Source organism: Mercenaria mercenaria, chromosome 15 (genome assembly GCF_021730395.1).
Source record: "Mercenaria mercenaria strain notata chromosome 15, MADL_Memer_1, whole genome shotgun sequence".
In the NCBI taxonomy this organism is placed as follows: domain Eukaryota; kingdom Metazoa; phylum Mollusca; class Bivalvia; order Venerida; family Veneridae; genus Mercenaria; species Mercenaria mercenaria.
This window is the reverse complement of record NC_069375.1, coordinates 31,265,849-31,281,526: the sequence shown is the minus strand read 5'-3', so window position 1 is coordinate 31,281,526 and position 15,678 is coordinate 31,265,849. Positions and strand designations below refer to the sequence as shown.

General features: G+C 33.8%; 1 long non-coding RNA gene across 3 annotated transcripts in view; it reads left to right on the top strand.

Moving 5' to 3' along the window:
- The first annotated feature begins 397 nt into the window (after positions 1-397).
- Positions 398-15,678, top strand: part of LOC123560858 (uncharacterized) — a 33,597-nt gene continuing 18,316 nt past the window's right edge. Inside the window, exons 1-5 of one of the 3 annotated variants that reach the window (XR_006688288.2) lie at positions 398-568; positions 1,290-1,430; positions 1,780-1,892; positions 2,189-2,297; positions 5,911-6,022. This is a non-coding gene — a long non-coding RNA (uncharacterized LOC123560858). Of the gene's footprint in view, positions 569-1,289; positions 1,431-1,779; positions 1,893-2,188; positions 2,298-5,894; positions 6,023-15,678 lie in introns of all 3 variants that reach the window. The other 2 variants (XR_006688286.2, XR_006688285.2) reach the window with 2 other exon arrangements.

Sequence of the window (15,678 nt, the reverse complement as noted above, 5' to 3'; positions counted from 1 at the left end):
AAATTTCAAACATAATCCACCGTTACTTTTTAACATGGACATTTCACGTACTAACATAAGTAGCATCCGGGTAGCACGAATATAAATTTCCAGGTTTATACAATGGCAAATGTAATTAATTTTAATGTATATTTTTCATTAACAGAGCAACAGAAATTTCTGTGAAATTTTATCGAAACATATATGAGAACAATGATGTGACACAGGTCAATATCGATACAATTTCCAGGCTGTGAGAACTAATAATTCTAACGCTTTGACGAGACAATTTGTGTTTTTCTTGGTGGATGCAACGGCGAAGACCTGCCGGTAGACGGATACAACCCGTAGAAGATCATATCTTAAATTCAAGATGTTAGATTCTTAACATCTGGGGGAATAATTTGATTTTTGAAATGCAGCATTCTCGTAGTAATCCTACATTCCGGTTTAATTAAGATCCTTGCATAGCAGATAACGTATAGTGTTTTACATCGGTCGCCGGTGGTGCGCAACGTGTGAACACGTGAGACATATTTTCACGCTTATTGTTCAGTTTTAGGACAAAGAAGACAGACCAAGAAGGAAGGTAACACAAAATTGATAAAATTTGTTGTTTAAATGTTTGCTTTTCAGCTCGGATTTACTGTTCGAAATTTCATTTTGATTACCTAATGTGAATATAATTAGAGATACATAAGTAAGAGAAATTTACAGCACATGTACTCTGGGGAAATGCTGCACTTTTCGAGACTTGACTTCCCGCCAATGTTCATTGATGTTTATCGAGGGTAATTTTGACTGTCTTTATTTGGAACATGTTATTTTTCTGAAGCTGTATCTTCTAAAAAGTCATTGTCATAATTGGGAACAGATTATTTTCTGTAGCTGTATCCTAAAAAAGTCTTTGTCATAACTGGGAACAGATTATTTTCTGTAGCTGTTTCTCTAAAAAAAAGTCATTGTCATAATCTGATAATTGGGAACAGATTATTTTCGGAAGCTGTATCATCTAAAACGCCATTGTCATAATTGGGAACTGATTATTTTCTGTAGCTGTATCCTCTGAAAGGTCATTGTGATAATTGGGAAGATTGTTATTTACTGAAGCTGTATCCATTTAAAAAGTCATTGTCTTACTTGGGAAAATATTGTTTTTCTCTGAAGCTTTAACTTCTAAAAAGCCACTGTCTTTATTCGGTTAAAAAGCGCCTGTCGCTTATGTTGTATTGTTTCTCTGTCTAATTTATCTTATCTTATCATAATAATCTTTCCAGTCACAATAAAAAGCCATTTTTTATTACTTTTAGACTGGTATGCATTTGTATTACATGGGCAGATGACACATATGTTCACGCTTACTGTTTAGTTTCAAGGACAAAGAAGGACAAAGAACATGAAGAAGGAAAACCAAGAAGGCATGGTACAAAATTGATAAAGTTTACTTGAAGGTTTGCTGTCATTATCATAATTGGGGACAGATTGTTTTCTCTAGCAGTATGCTCTAAAAAGTCATTGTCATAATTGGGAACAGATTATTTTCTGAAGCTATATCCTCTAAAAAGTCATTGTCATAATTGGGAACAGATTATTGTCTGAAGCTGTATCTTCTAAAAGGCCATTGTCATAATTAAGCAAATTGTTATTCCCTGAAGTATCTTTTTAAAAAGTCAATGTCTTACTAGTGACATATTCTTTTTCTCTGAAGCTATGTCTTCTTAAAAGCCATTTACTTTATTTGGAAAATATCGTAGTAATATTTCCAGTCACAATAAAAAGCCCCCTTTCTATTAATTTTAGGTTGGTATGCATTGGTAATATATGGGCAGATGACACATATGATCACGCTTTCTGTTCAGTTTCAAGTACAAAGAAGAACAAAGAACATGAAGAAGGAAAACCCAAGAAAGAAGGTAACAAAATTGAAAAAAATTAAAGTTTATTTCATTGTCATAATCTGGGAACAGATTATTTTCTTTAGCTGTATCCTCTAAAAAGTCATTGTCATATTTGGGAACAGATTATTTTTAGAAGCTGTATCTTCTAAAAGGCCATTGTCATAAATAGGAAGATTGTTATTCACCGAAGCTATATCCATTTAAAAAGTCATTGTCTTACTTGGGAACATATTTGCCATTGCCTTTATTTGGAAAAGATCAAAGTAATCCTTCCAGTCACAATAAAAAGCCATTTTTTGAATCGATTGTAGGCTGTTATGCAATGGTAATATATGGGCAGATGACACACATGTTCACGCTTACTGTTTAGTTTCAAGGACAAAGGACAAAGTACATGAAGAAGGAAAACCAAGAAGGAAGGTAACAAAATTGAAAAAAATTAAATTTTACTTGAAGGTTTGCTGTCATTGTCATGATTGGGAACAGATCGATTTCTTTAGCTGTATCCTCTAAAAAGTCATTGTCGTAATTGGGAACAGATTATTTTTAGAAGCTGTATCCTCTGAAAAGCCATTGTCGTAATAGTCTTTATTTGGAAAAGATCCTATTAATATTTTCAGTCACAATAAAAAGCCATTTTATTAGCGCGACTATTCAAAGAATAGGTAGAGCTATTGGACTCGCCCATTCGTCGGCGTCAGTGTCTGCGTCGGTGTCCACGTCGGCATCCCGATTTGATTAAGTTTTTGTATGTGAGCTTGTATCTCAGTAACCACTTGTGGGAATGGATTGAAACTTCACACACGTATTTACGGTGATAAACTGACTTACATTGCAAGGTTCCATAACTTTATTTTGCTTTTAAGCTCCACTATTCGGAGAATAGGGGGACTATTCTACACGCCTTGGCGTCGGCGTCGGCGTGAGTTTCCATGGTTAAAGTTTTTTGGCAACCTTTGTTTTTCTGTCATATCTTTGTTACTATTGCTTATATCTTACTGTAACTTCACATAAACATTGTCCTGCATACGAACAAAACATATGCAGGGGTTAGGCCCATTATACATAAGGTGAAGGTCGCCAAGGTATTATATTTAGGTTATTTTTAATGTTAAAGTTTTTCGGCATCTTTTGTTTTTCTGTCATATCTTTGTTACTTTTGCTTATATCTTACTGTAAGTTCACATAAACATTGCCCAGCATACAAACAAAGTATGTGCAGGGGCTGGGCCCTTATACCCAAGGTCAAGGTCACCAAGGAGTTATACTTAGGTTAGTTTTAAGGTTAAAGTTTTTCCTTTGTTTTTCGTCATATCTTTGTTAATATTTCTTTTATAACTCATCTGATTTTTTGAAGTAAAAATTGATGAGTTATTGTAATCACTTGATCGGCGTTGGCGTTGGCGTTGGCGTTGACGTTGCCTGGTCAAGTTTTATGTTTAGGTCAGCTTTTCTCCTAAACTATCAAAGCCTTTGCTTTGAAACTTGCAACACTTGTTCACCATCAGTACCTGACCTTCAGCAAGAACATAACACCATCCTGCTTTTGCAAATAAGCCCCTTTTGGACTAGAAAATATCAGATTTCTGGCTTAGTTATGTTAAGTCACCTTTTCTTCCTATACCATCAAGCTATTGCTATTGAATTGCAACACTTGTTCACCATCAAACGACTCTGTACAGCAAAAACATAACCAGCCTGCTTTGCAAGAATTAAGGCCCCTTTGACTTAGAAAATCAGATTCCTTGTTAAGTTTATGTTAAGGTCGTTTTTCTTCGGCACCTTTGTTTTTACTGTCATAATTTTGTTACATTGCTTATGTCCTACTGTAAGTTCACATAAACATTGTCCATACAAACAAAGTATAGCATGGGCTAGGCCATTATATACCAGGTGAAGGTCACAAAGTTAGTATATATTGGGAATTATTTTCATGTTAAATTTTTTTGAAGGCTTCGTTTATAGACATATCTTTGGTATTTGATAAGAATAAAGATAATGACTTGAAATTAAAAATAGTTCTTTAAAATTATCATTTGCATTTGTGGTTACAATTCTCATAACTCTAATTGTATTTTTTGACAGAATTATGCCCCTTTCTTACTTAAAGTTTTTGGAAATCTTCGCTTTCTTTAGTATAATATAAATTAATAAAGACTTGAAACTTAAAACCTATCTTTATCACATCATCTGCATGTGTGGTTACAACCATATAACTCTGATTTGTATTTTAAAAACTTATACCCTTTCAATTTATGTTTACAACGTTCGTTTAACTGGCTATTGGAGTTACGATATCTTCACATTTCATGTGTAATATCATACCAGTTAGTTGCCCTGAGTACCTCAGTAAGCTATGAGACGTCACGTTACTGTCAAATCCGATAGTGAGCAGCTCTACGACCTTTTTCGACTTAGAAATGTTTGGTTAAGATTTTATATTTAAGCTGGTATCTCAGTACCCACTACTTGGAATAAATTGAAACTTCACACACTTGTTCACTGTGATGATCTAATATGCAGTGAACAGGTTCTATAACTCTATTTTGCATTTTTATAAAATTATGCCCCTTTCTTCGACTTAGCAGTTTTTGGCCAAGCTTTTATATGTAAGCTGATATCTCAGTACCCACTAATGGGATTGAATTGAAACTTTACACACTTGTTCACTGTAATGATATGACATGCAGTGCACATGTTCCATAACCCTGTTTTGCAATAAAAGTATGCCCTTTTTTCCACTTAGAAGGTTTTAGTTAAGTTTTTGTATGTAAGCTGGTATCTCCGTACCCACTAATGGGAATGGATTGAAACTTCACACAATTGTTTTGTTGTCATGATCTAACATGCATTGTATAGGTTCCATAACGCTGCTTTGCATTTTTAGCTCGACTATTCTTCGAATAGTCTAGCTATTCTATTCACCCAGGCGTCGGCGTCGGCGTCACACCTTGGTTGAAGTTTTGCATGCAAGTACATATTGATATCATTTAAAGGCAAATAGCTTTGAAACATATTTATTCTTTTTCTAGGTCAATTACCAACATCACTGGGCCAAGTCCCATAACACTGACATGTATTTTGGCCAAAATATGCCCCCTTTTGGACTTACAAAATCCTTGTTGAAGTTTTACATGCAAGTCACTATCTCCAAAACTAATGCAGGTATAGAATTGAAACTTCACATGTATCTTCGGGGTTATGAAAGTAGATGATACCATCAAGTCCAATAACTCTGACATGCATTTTGGCCAAATTATGCCCCCTTTTGGACTATCCTAGTTAAAGTTTTGCGTGCAAGTACATACAGCTATTACTTAAAGGCATATAGATTTGAAACATATTTTTTCTTAGTCTAGATCAAATACCAACCTCACTGGGTCAAGTCCCATAACTCTGACATGTATTTTAGGCAAATTATGCCCCCTTTTGGACTTTGAAAATTCTGGTTAAAGTTTTGCGTGCAAGTTACTATCTGCAAAACAAATGCAAATATTAAATTGAAACTTCACATTTGCCTTCGGGGTTATAAAACTAGTTGATTGCATCAATTCCTCTAACTCTGACATGCATTTTGGCCAAATTATGTCCCCTTTTGAACTTCAAACACCTGGTTAAAATTTTGCATGCAAGCTACTATCTCCAAAACTAATGCAGATACTGGATTGACACTCTATAGATATTTTAACATTTAGGGTATTATTTCTGCTTCCTGGACAATGATTTGAATAGTCGAGCACTGGCTGTCTTATGGACAGCTCTTGTTTACAGAATTATGCCCCTTTTTGACTTAGCTGTTTTTGGTTAAGTTTTTGAATGTAAGTTGACATCTCCATACCTACTTTAATGGGAAAGGATTGAATCTTCACACAGTTGCCCATTGTCATGAGCTGATATGCACTGTACAGGTTCCATAGCCCTGTTTTGCAATTTTACAAATTTATGCTCCTTTTTCGACTTTATATTCATTAAGTCGGCAAGGCTGTTGAATAGTCGTGCTTTGCTGTCCTCCGACAGCGCTTGTTAATTTCAGGCTGGTATGCATTGGTAAAATATGGACAGATGACACATATGTTCACGCTTACAGTTCAGTTTCAAGGACAAAGGAGGACAAAGAACATGAAGAAGGAAAACCAAGAAGGAAGGTAACAGAATTGATAAAATGAAAGTTTATTTAAAGGTTTGCTTTTTAAGCTTGAATTTAATGTTCGGAATTTCATTTTGATTGCTTAATGTGAATAGAATTACATAATTAAGGTAAATTTAAAGTACTTTGGGGTTAATGCTGCACTTTTGGAGACTTTACTTCCTGCCAATATTTCTCAAGAAATTTTTGGCAACAATTGCTTACTTATTTTTACAATGATTAAGTATTTGTCATTACGTGCCAAGTGCCAACCACTTTCCTGTAAAATCCATTTAATATACCACAAATATAGTATGTCTTGGGGCCATTTTGTTAGGTCTGGACAAGTTATTGTCTTTATTTGAATACATAAAACTGTTTATTAACAAGACTCATTTAAAATGCAGTGTCTTGAATATATCGTAGATGTCAGAACTGAGTTTCTCTAAAATATCACTGTGTTTATCCAGGGAATTTGTTACAAACAATTGTCTTGGTTAAAAATTGCAATATCCTAGAAAATCTATTGCATTTAGTGGGAGCATAATGTAAGGTTTGATCTAGTTCCCCTTAAATCCTTTGAAAATGTTAGGTCTGATAAAGTATCCGCTAGAATACTTCGAAAATGTTAGATCTTATTAAGTATGGCCTAAAATCGATGGTCTTTATTGGAAGTGTAATGTTAGGTCTGTAGATATGATTTTGAATCCCCTTAAAATATCAGGTCTGATGCAGCATCCCCTTGAATTCCTTGAAAATGTTAGTTCTGATTCAGTTTCCCTTTGAATCCTTTGTAAGCAATGGGTCTGATCTAGTTTCTTCGTTAATCCTTGAAAATGTTAGGTCTGATCATGTATCCCATAGAATCCTTTGAAAATGTTGTCTGATTCAGTTTTTACTTGACCCCTTTGAAGTGTCAGGTCTTATTCAGTATACGTTAACGATGTGAGGTCTGATCGACCAGTATCCCCTCAAAGATGTTAGGTCTGATTTAGTATCCCCTAAATCCTTTGATAATAGGTCTGATTCAGTATTCACCTAAAATGTTAGGTCTAATTCATTGTCCTTGGATTTCTTCGAAATTATAAGGTCTGATTCAGTGTCCTGTTAAAATCTAGGTCTGATCCAGTATCCCTTTAAATTGTTAGGTTTGATTCAGTAGCCCCTTAAATTCTTGAAAATGTTAGGTCTGATACAGTATCCCCTTGAAGCCTTGAAAATGTTAGGTCTATTCATGTATCCCGCTGAATCCTTTGAAAATGTTAGGTCTGATTCAGTTTCCCTTTGAAAATGTTAGCTCTGATTTAGTATACTTTTGAACCCTTTGAAAATGTAAAGTCTGATTCAGTATCCCCTAAGAAATATTAGGTCTAATCCAGTATCCCTTAAAATGTTAGGTTTGATTTAATATTCCCTTATATATCCTTTGACAATTGTAATGTCTGATTCAGTATCCTCATAAAATGTAAGGTCTTAAACAGTATCCCCTTGAGATATTAGGTCTGATTCCAAATCACCTTAAACCTTTGAAAAAGTTAGGTCTGATCAAGGGTCACATTTAATCGTTAAATAATTGGTCAGATAAATTTTCTATATCACCTAAAGTCCACTGTCTATTAGGAACATAATGTTAAGTCTTATCCAGTTACAACTGTGTTCAATGGAAACAATTGTTACCTAAATACCTATTGTCTTGTTTAGAACTTTGAAATGTAACATGTTTTGGTTCTAATTGGTTCTGATTTATTTATGCAATGAAATTTGTGCAAAACAAAGTAATATAAGAAAACCATATATACATTCAATACAGAGTTATAGTTCTTGCATTCTGAATTTATTCTCATGATCATGTATCAGTATATTAAGTGCATTAAAATTCTGTTCAGTAAAAGAAACAGATTACAAAGATCTCAAGTCAGTAATCTCCAAATTATTATTTTCTTAATTTGGAGCAGATTCTAAGCCTTTGAAAATGTGTCCTCTTAAAAGCCATTGTCTTAAATGGGAACAAATTATTTTCTAAGGGTGTATTCTCTAAAAAGCCATTGTCTAAATATGGAACAGGTTATTTTCATGAGGCTGTATCCTATTCTCTAAAAAGCCATTGTCAGATTATTTTCTGTAGCTGTATCCTCTAACAGGTCATTGACATAATTTGGAACCGATTATTTTCTGTGGCTGTATCCTCTAAAAAAGCCATTGTCATTTATATTGGGAACAGATAATTTTCTGTAGCTGTATCGTCTAAAAAGCCATTGTCATAATTGGGAACAGTTTGTTATTCACTGAAGCTGTATTTATTTAAAAAGTCCTTGGCTAACTTAGACAAAATGATTTTCTCTCAAGCTGTATCTTCCACAATGCCACTGTCCTAAATAAGAACAGAAAGTAAGCCTCTAAAAGCTGTGTCCTGCCTTAACTGGAAATTGATTGTTATTTCATGAAGTTATATCCTGTAAAAAGTCGTATTCTTAATTGGGAACAGATTGTTATTCTCTGAAGCTGTACACTCTAAAAACCCATTGTCTTATTTGGGAACTGGTTAATTTTCTGAAGCTGTTTATTAAAGGACTATTGTCATAATTGGGAACAAAATAAATTCTGAAGCTGCATCCTCTAAAAGGTCATTGTCATAGTTGGGAACAGATTATTTTCTGTAGCTGTATCCTCTAAAAGCCATTGTCATTATCGGCGTCGGCGTGGTCGTTGGCGTTGCCTGGTTAAGTTTTATGTTTAGGTCAGCTTTTCTCCTAAACTATCAAAGGTATTGCTTTCAAACTTGCAACACTTGTTCAACATCATAAGATGGCCCTGTACAGCAAGAAACATAACTCTGTCCTGATTTTTGCAAGAATTATGGTCCCTTTTGGACTTAGGAAATATCAGATTTATTGGTTAAGTTTTATGTTTAGGTAAACTTTTCTCCTAAACTATCAAAGCTATTGCTTTGAAACTTGTAACAGTTGTTAAACATCATAAGCTGACCCTGTACAGCAAGAAACATAACTCGATCCTTCATTTTGCAAGAGTTATGACCCTTTTTGGACTTGGAAAATCATGGGTAGATTAATATTTCTTTTATACCGAGAAAAAAAATCAGATGAGCGTCTGCACCCACAAGACGGTGCTGTTGTTATAATTGGGAACAGATTATTTTCTGTAGCTGTATACTCTAAAAAGCAATTGTCATTATTGGGAACAGAGAAGTTTCTGTAGCTGTAATTTCTAAAAGCAATTGTCATAATTGGGAACTGTTTGTTATTCACTGAAGCTGTATTCATTTAAAGTCATTGTCTAACTTAGAAGAAATGCTTTTCTCTGAAGCTGTATCTTCTACAATGCCACTATCCTAATTGAGAATAGAAAGTAAGCCTCTAAAGTTGTGTCCTACCTTAATTGGGAAGTGATTGTTATTTCCTGAATTTGTATCCTGTAAGTCATGTAGTCATATTCCTAATTGGGACCAGATTATTCTCTGAAGCTGTACTTTCCAAAATCCCATTGTCTTATCTGGGAACTGGTTATTTTTCTGAAGCCGTTTCATAAAAATTTACCATTATTTGGAACAGATTATTTTCTGAAGCTGTATCCTCTAAAAAGCTATTGCCATAATTGGGTACATTTAAATTTAAAACGTCATTGTCTAACCTGGGAAAATATTGTTCTTCTCTGAAGCTTTATTGTATCTATACGCTGAAACTGTATCATCTTGTAAGCCACTGTCTTGATTTAGAACAGATTGTAAGCCTCTGAAGCACTATCCTCTTAAATGCCATTGGGAAAAGACCGCCTTGCTCTGAATAAGCATTCTCTGACATGGCATTGTCTTAATTAGTAACAGATATTAGGCTCTGAAACTGTATCATCTGAATAGCCATTGTCATAGTTTAGAACGAATTGTTATTCTCTGAACCAGTATCATCTACCAAGCCATTGTGTTAATTTGGAACAGATTGTGAGGCTCTAAAGTATTATCTTCTAAAAAGTTGTTGTCTTGATTGGGAACAAATTATTAAGATCTGAAACAGTATCATCTAAACAGATAAAAGTATTATTTGGCTCTAAGCAGTATCCTCTAAAATATATTGTCTTAACTGGGAACAGATTGTTTGGCTCTGAAGCATTATCCTTTAAAATGCCATGGTCTTTGTTGGTACAAGATCGTTATGCTTAGAACCAATTTCTTTTATTTAAAATGCGGTTGTCCTGATAAGCCTCTTAAGCAGCTCTTTCAAAAAGTCATTGTCAATATTTTCGTCAAGATCATTGTTCTTTACAGTCTCCAATAAAAAGAGTAAGTTTAAGATGTTACGGTAATAATTGATAAAGTGATTAAAAATTTGCTCATGGGTGACACAAGAAAACATACTAAGCTCTGTAGGAAAACTATAATTTGAAGTTTTTTTTGTCTGTTTATCATTTCCCAGAATATTCTAATTCTGTGCAACTTGGGCACCATTTTTCGAAATTACATTTACTGGTTAACAAAAATGGTTTGATTGTAAGATTTTAAATCATAAATAGGTAAAATCTTTTATGCTCATTATACTAAACTTTGACTTGGGAGTATTGAGTGAGTTATATATCATTCCCTTGCACAGTTTCCCAGCACTGTTCCACTTCACTATTCCCTTTCCCCTGCACACATTCCTCACACTGCTTGTCATATTTCTCATTCATATACTTCTAAGTTAAAATTAGTGTAATGTTCCATCTAAATTTTTCTATTTTTCAAATTTTTGCTGTTGGTATTTTGTGAAATATTTGAAATGATTCCAAAATGATAAGCGTGGTGAAAAGTTGTGTCATTCATGAGATCAGGTCAATAACTCTAAGGTCAAGGTCACAAACAATGGTACATTCATCAATTATTTATATCTCAGCAACAAGTTTCCATCATTTCAGAGGATTCCAATGAAACTTATTAACAAATATAAATGACATAATACTTTAATGTCTTAGATTTGACATAACCTGTAAACAATTTAAGAGATTCCAATGAAACTTAGAGAATTGTTAAGCATTATAATGGTGTTCAATAGTCAGGGTCAAGGTAACGGGCATTATTCAGGTCAGTTCTTCCAAGGTCAAGGTAACAGGCAATACTCAGGTTAGTTCTTTTAAGGTCAAGGTAAAAAGCAAGGGTACTTATAAAAATTCTTTATAATATATTGCATATGGACCACAAATTATATCAGTTTAATAAGATTCCAATGAAACTTTACAAAAGTTAATAAAAAGGTATGTTGAGAGCAAAAGTGAGGTCTGAACCACAAAGCAATGGCATATTTTTTGGCATTTGATAAATAAAGATGTACAGTATTTTGTGTCTTAAGACATAACCTTGAAACAATAGAAGAGATCTATTTATAATATAGTATTTTCTGTCAATTGAAGGAATTTAAATGAAACTTAGACAAATGTTCAGCTAAATTTGTAATATTTTATCTAATAACAATGGTAAAATATTTACATTAGCATAATATAATCTCAAAAGAAGATAGTTACAAATGTAATTCTACTCCCAGCAGTTTGCTACTGCCTGTTTTAGTTACTAGGCTGTAAATTAGTAGCCATGATTATATGGATAAAACAAATACGAGGGGGAAATGCAGTTAAAATTATTAGAATATTTATGATAAAATTCATGGGTTAAATTGAATTGAATCATTATGTATTTTGTACGATTTTGCAAAGAATAATGGCTTCTAATTCTCATGAAACTGCCATATGATTGTTTGTTCCCAGTAAGTCAACCAACACTTTTTGTGCCACCTTTAAGTCCATGAAGTAGTGACATGGTGTTCAGACACTGGTGTAGTCTCTAGGTTATATTGATGTTAAATTTAGACAGCAGTAGGTTCTTAAGGTTAAATTATTGTCCAAGACACAGTGGTATGTATTATACTTGGCAATATGATTTAATGTTAAATCAATATAGTGCCAGGGTCTATAGGTTAAATCAATGTTGAAGACACGGTGGCAAGGTCTTTAGGTTAAAAGAATGTCCAAGATGCAGTGACATAGTATTCAGATTAAATTATTGTTGAAAACACAGTTGCATGGAATTTAGTTTAAACAAACGTCTAAGATAAATCTGCATCTTCTTTGTTAACTTCATGTTTAAGATACTGTGGCAAAGTGAGTATAGTAGCTAGTTTAATTTATGTCAACAGTGGCAAGATCTTAAGGTTAAATTAGTGTCTAAAACTCTAGGTTAAAATAATAACCAATATACAATGGCAGATTCTTTAGGTTAAATCATCTTGAAGCTAAAGGGGCAAAGTTATATTTAGGTTAAATCAATATCAGATACACAGTGGCAAGGTTTTTAGGTTTAATGAATTTCAGAGACATAGTGGCAGGCTCTTTAGTTTAAAATAATGCTTTAGGTACAGTTGAAAGCTCTTTTAACTTGTAGTAATGTTTTAGGTTAAATTTTTGCCCATGATACTGTTCCAGCTTTTTAGGTTAAATAAGACAGTGGCATGTTAATGTTTAATTAATGGTCAAGATGCAGTGGCAATATCTTTAGGTTAGGCACAGTGTCAAAGGTGAATTGGGTTAAATTCATGTCCAAGACACAGTGGTATGTATGATACGTGGCGATATGATTTAATGTTAAATCAATATAGTGCCAGTGTCTATAGGTTAAATCAATTTTAAAGACACGGTGGCAAGGTCTTTAGGTTGAGTGGATGTCCCAAGATGCAGTGACGTAGTATTCAAATTAAATTATTCTTGAAAGACACAGTTGTATGGTTGTATTTTAGGTTAAACAAATATCTAAGATACAGATGCATATTCTTTGTTAATTTCATGTTTAAGATACTGTGGCAAAGTGAGTATAGTAGCTAGGTTAAATTGATGTCAACACAGAAGCAAGATCTTAAGGTTAAATTAGTGTCTAAGACGCAATGGCAAGTTCTCTAGGTTAAATGAATAACCAAGATACTATGTCAGATTCTTTAGGTTAAATCGTCTTGAAGCCACAGGGGCAAAATTATATTTAGGTTAAATCAATATTGATACACAGTGGCAAGGTCTTTAGGTTAAAAAATGTCAGAGACATAGTGGCAGGGTCTTTAGATTAAATAAGACTTTGGCAAGTTAATGTTTAATTAATGGTCAAGATGCAGTGGCAATGTCTTTAGGTTAAGCACAGTGTCAATGGTGAATTAGGTTAAATTTATGCCCTGAGATACAGTGGCAACATGTTTAGGTTAAACTGATAATAAAGACAGAGACATGTAATCAGGTTAAACTTTATATCCATTATACAGTGGTCTATGGCTTAAATTGACGTTGACAAAATGGCAAAATCTTTAGGTTGAATTGATGTTTCAGCTACAGTAGTAAGAAGATGCAGTGGCTGGTGAGGCTAAATTAGGTTAAATACATGTAAATTGTAGCAGGGTGTTTAGGTTAAAGTAATGTGTAAAACATTATGCATGGTGTTCAGGTTAAATGTACATTTACATTCAAAATACAGTGACGGAATCTGTAGGTTAAATTAATGTCCTAGATCTAAACAGTGATAAGGTCTGTAGGTAAACGAAGTGTCTCATACAAAGTGGCAAAACAATGTGACTTTAAGTTAATTCAGTACAGTGTCAGTGTCTTAAGATTAATTCATGTTAAAAACACATTGGCAAGGTCTTCGGAGGAAATTAATGTTTATGATACAGTGACATGGTGACTTTAGGTTGAATTAATACAGTGGCAAGGTCTTTACTTAATGTATAAGACACTGTGGCAAGATCATAAGGTAAAATTAATGTCAGAGATAGAGTGGCAAGGCTTCAAGGTTAATGTCCGAGACACAATGGAAAGGTTAAATAATAACGCCAAGCCACCTGGTTAAATTAATGTGTATGACTAAGTAAAAAAGTATTTAGGCTAAAGACAGTGGTACATCTTTTGGTTAAAATGTCAATACAGTGGCAAGGTGTCAAGGTTAAATTGTATTATACTGTAACATGGTCATTAGATTAACATTAAAGACACAATGGTAAGGTCCTAGGTTAAACTGATATCTAAGATTTAGTGGGAAGGTATTTGGGTTAATTTAATGTCCAAGATACCGCGGAAAGGTATTCGAATTAAATTAATGTTTATGTTTATGTTAAATAGATGGCTAAGATACAGCTTAAAGTGTTCCGGTTAAATTGGTTTTAATACACAGAGTCAAGGTCTTCAGGATAAATGTTCAAGATACCGGGGCATGGTCTTCTTTAGATAAGACACAGTTGCAACATATTTTGGTTATCTAAATGTTCAGAACACAAGCGCAAGGTCTTGTATATCAGTAGCTTTAGGTTAAATTGACAAGGTGTTTAGGTTAAATTATTGTCGAAGATACAATGTTGAGGTGTTTAGGATGATACAAATTGTCAATGGCAATGTGTCCAGGTTAAACTTATATCCAAGATACACAGGCAGGTTCTTCAGCTTAAATTGATGTGTAAGACAGTGAAAAAGTCATATCAAAGTTAAATAGCTGTCTAAGAGGAGTAGTTAGGTGATTTTAGGTAATTCAATACAGTGGTAAGATCTTTAGGTTTGAAACAGTGGCAAGATTGTTAGGTCAAATTAATATCCAAGATACAGTGGGAAGGTGTTTAGGTCAGATTAATAATCAAGATACATTGGCAGTGTGTTTAGGTCAAATTAAAATCCAAGATACAGTGTCAAGGTGTTTATCCAAGATACAGTGGCAAGGTGTTTAGGTCAAATTAATATATAGGATACAATTACCAGCTGTTTTGGCTGAAGTAATGTTAAAGATACAGTGATAAGGTTTTCATGTTTAAATTTATGTCAAAGATACATTGGCAGGGTCTTTAATTAGGTTAAGCTAATGAGGGAGATACAATGGCAAATGTGTTTAGTTCAATTTTGAAAACACAGAGGCAAAATCGTATGGTTAGATTAATTTATGTCTGAGACAAAGTGGCATAGACTTTTGGTTAAATTGATGTTGAAGACACAGTGGCATGCAGAGTTTTTAAGTAAACAATACACAACAGTAGGATCTTTAGGCGGTTAAGTTAAAGTCCAAGACGCAATGTTATACAGTTTAGGTCAACTTAATGTCAGAGACAATGGCGGGGCTGTTTTGGTTAAATTAATGTCCGAGATAAAGTGGCATTCAATATAAGTGGCAAGGTCTTTAGGATATATTTATATTCCTGACACAGTGGTATAGTCTGTAAGATCTGATAAAAAAAGCCAGTGGCAGAGTCGTATGGATAAATTGAAGGTCGGATTGTTAAATAAGTGTCCTAGACACACCGACTGGGTCTTTAAGTAAAATTTATGTCTAAGACACGCAAGGGTAGGTCTTTAGTTAAAGTCCAAGATACAATGGCATGATATTTAGTTTAAGTTAATATTGAAGAAACAATAGCAGGATCTTTAGGTTAAATTAATGTCCAAGATACAGTGGCATTCACATAGGCAAGGTCTTTAGGTTATAACTATTCCTGACTCAGTGGCAAAGTCTATAGGTTAAATTTAGACAGTGGCAGGGTCTTATAGTGAAATTAATTAGGTCTGAAGGATAAAGTAATATCCAAAGATAGTGGCAAGGTCTTTATGTTAATTTTATATCCATGACTCAGTAGCAAGGTCTATAGGTTGAACTGTTGTAAAAGACAGTGGTAGGGTCTTATG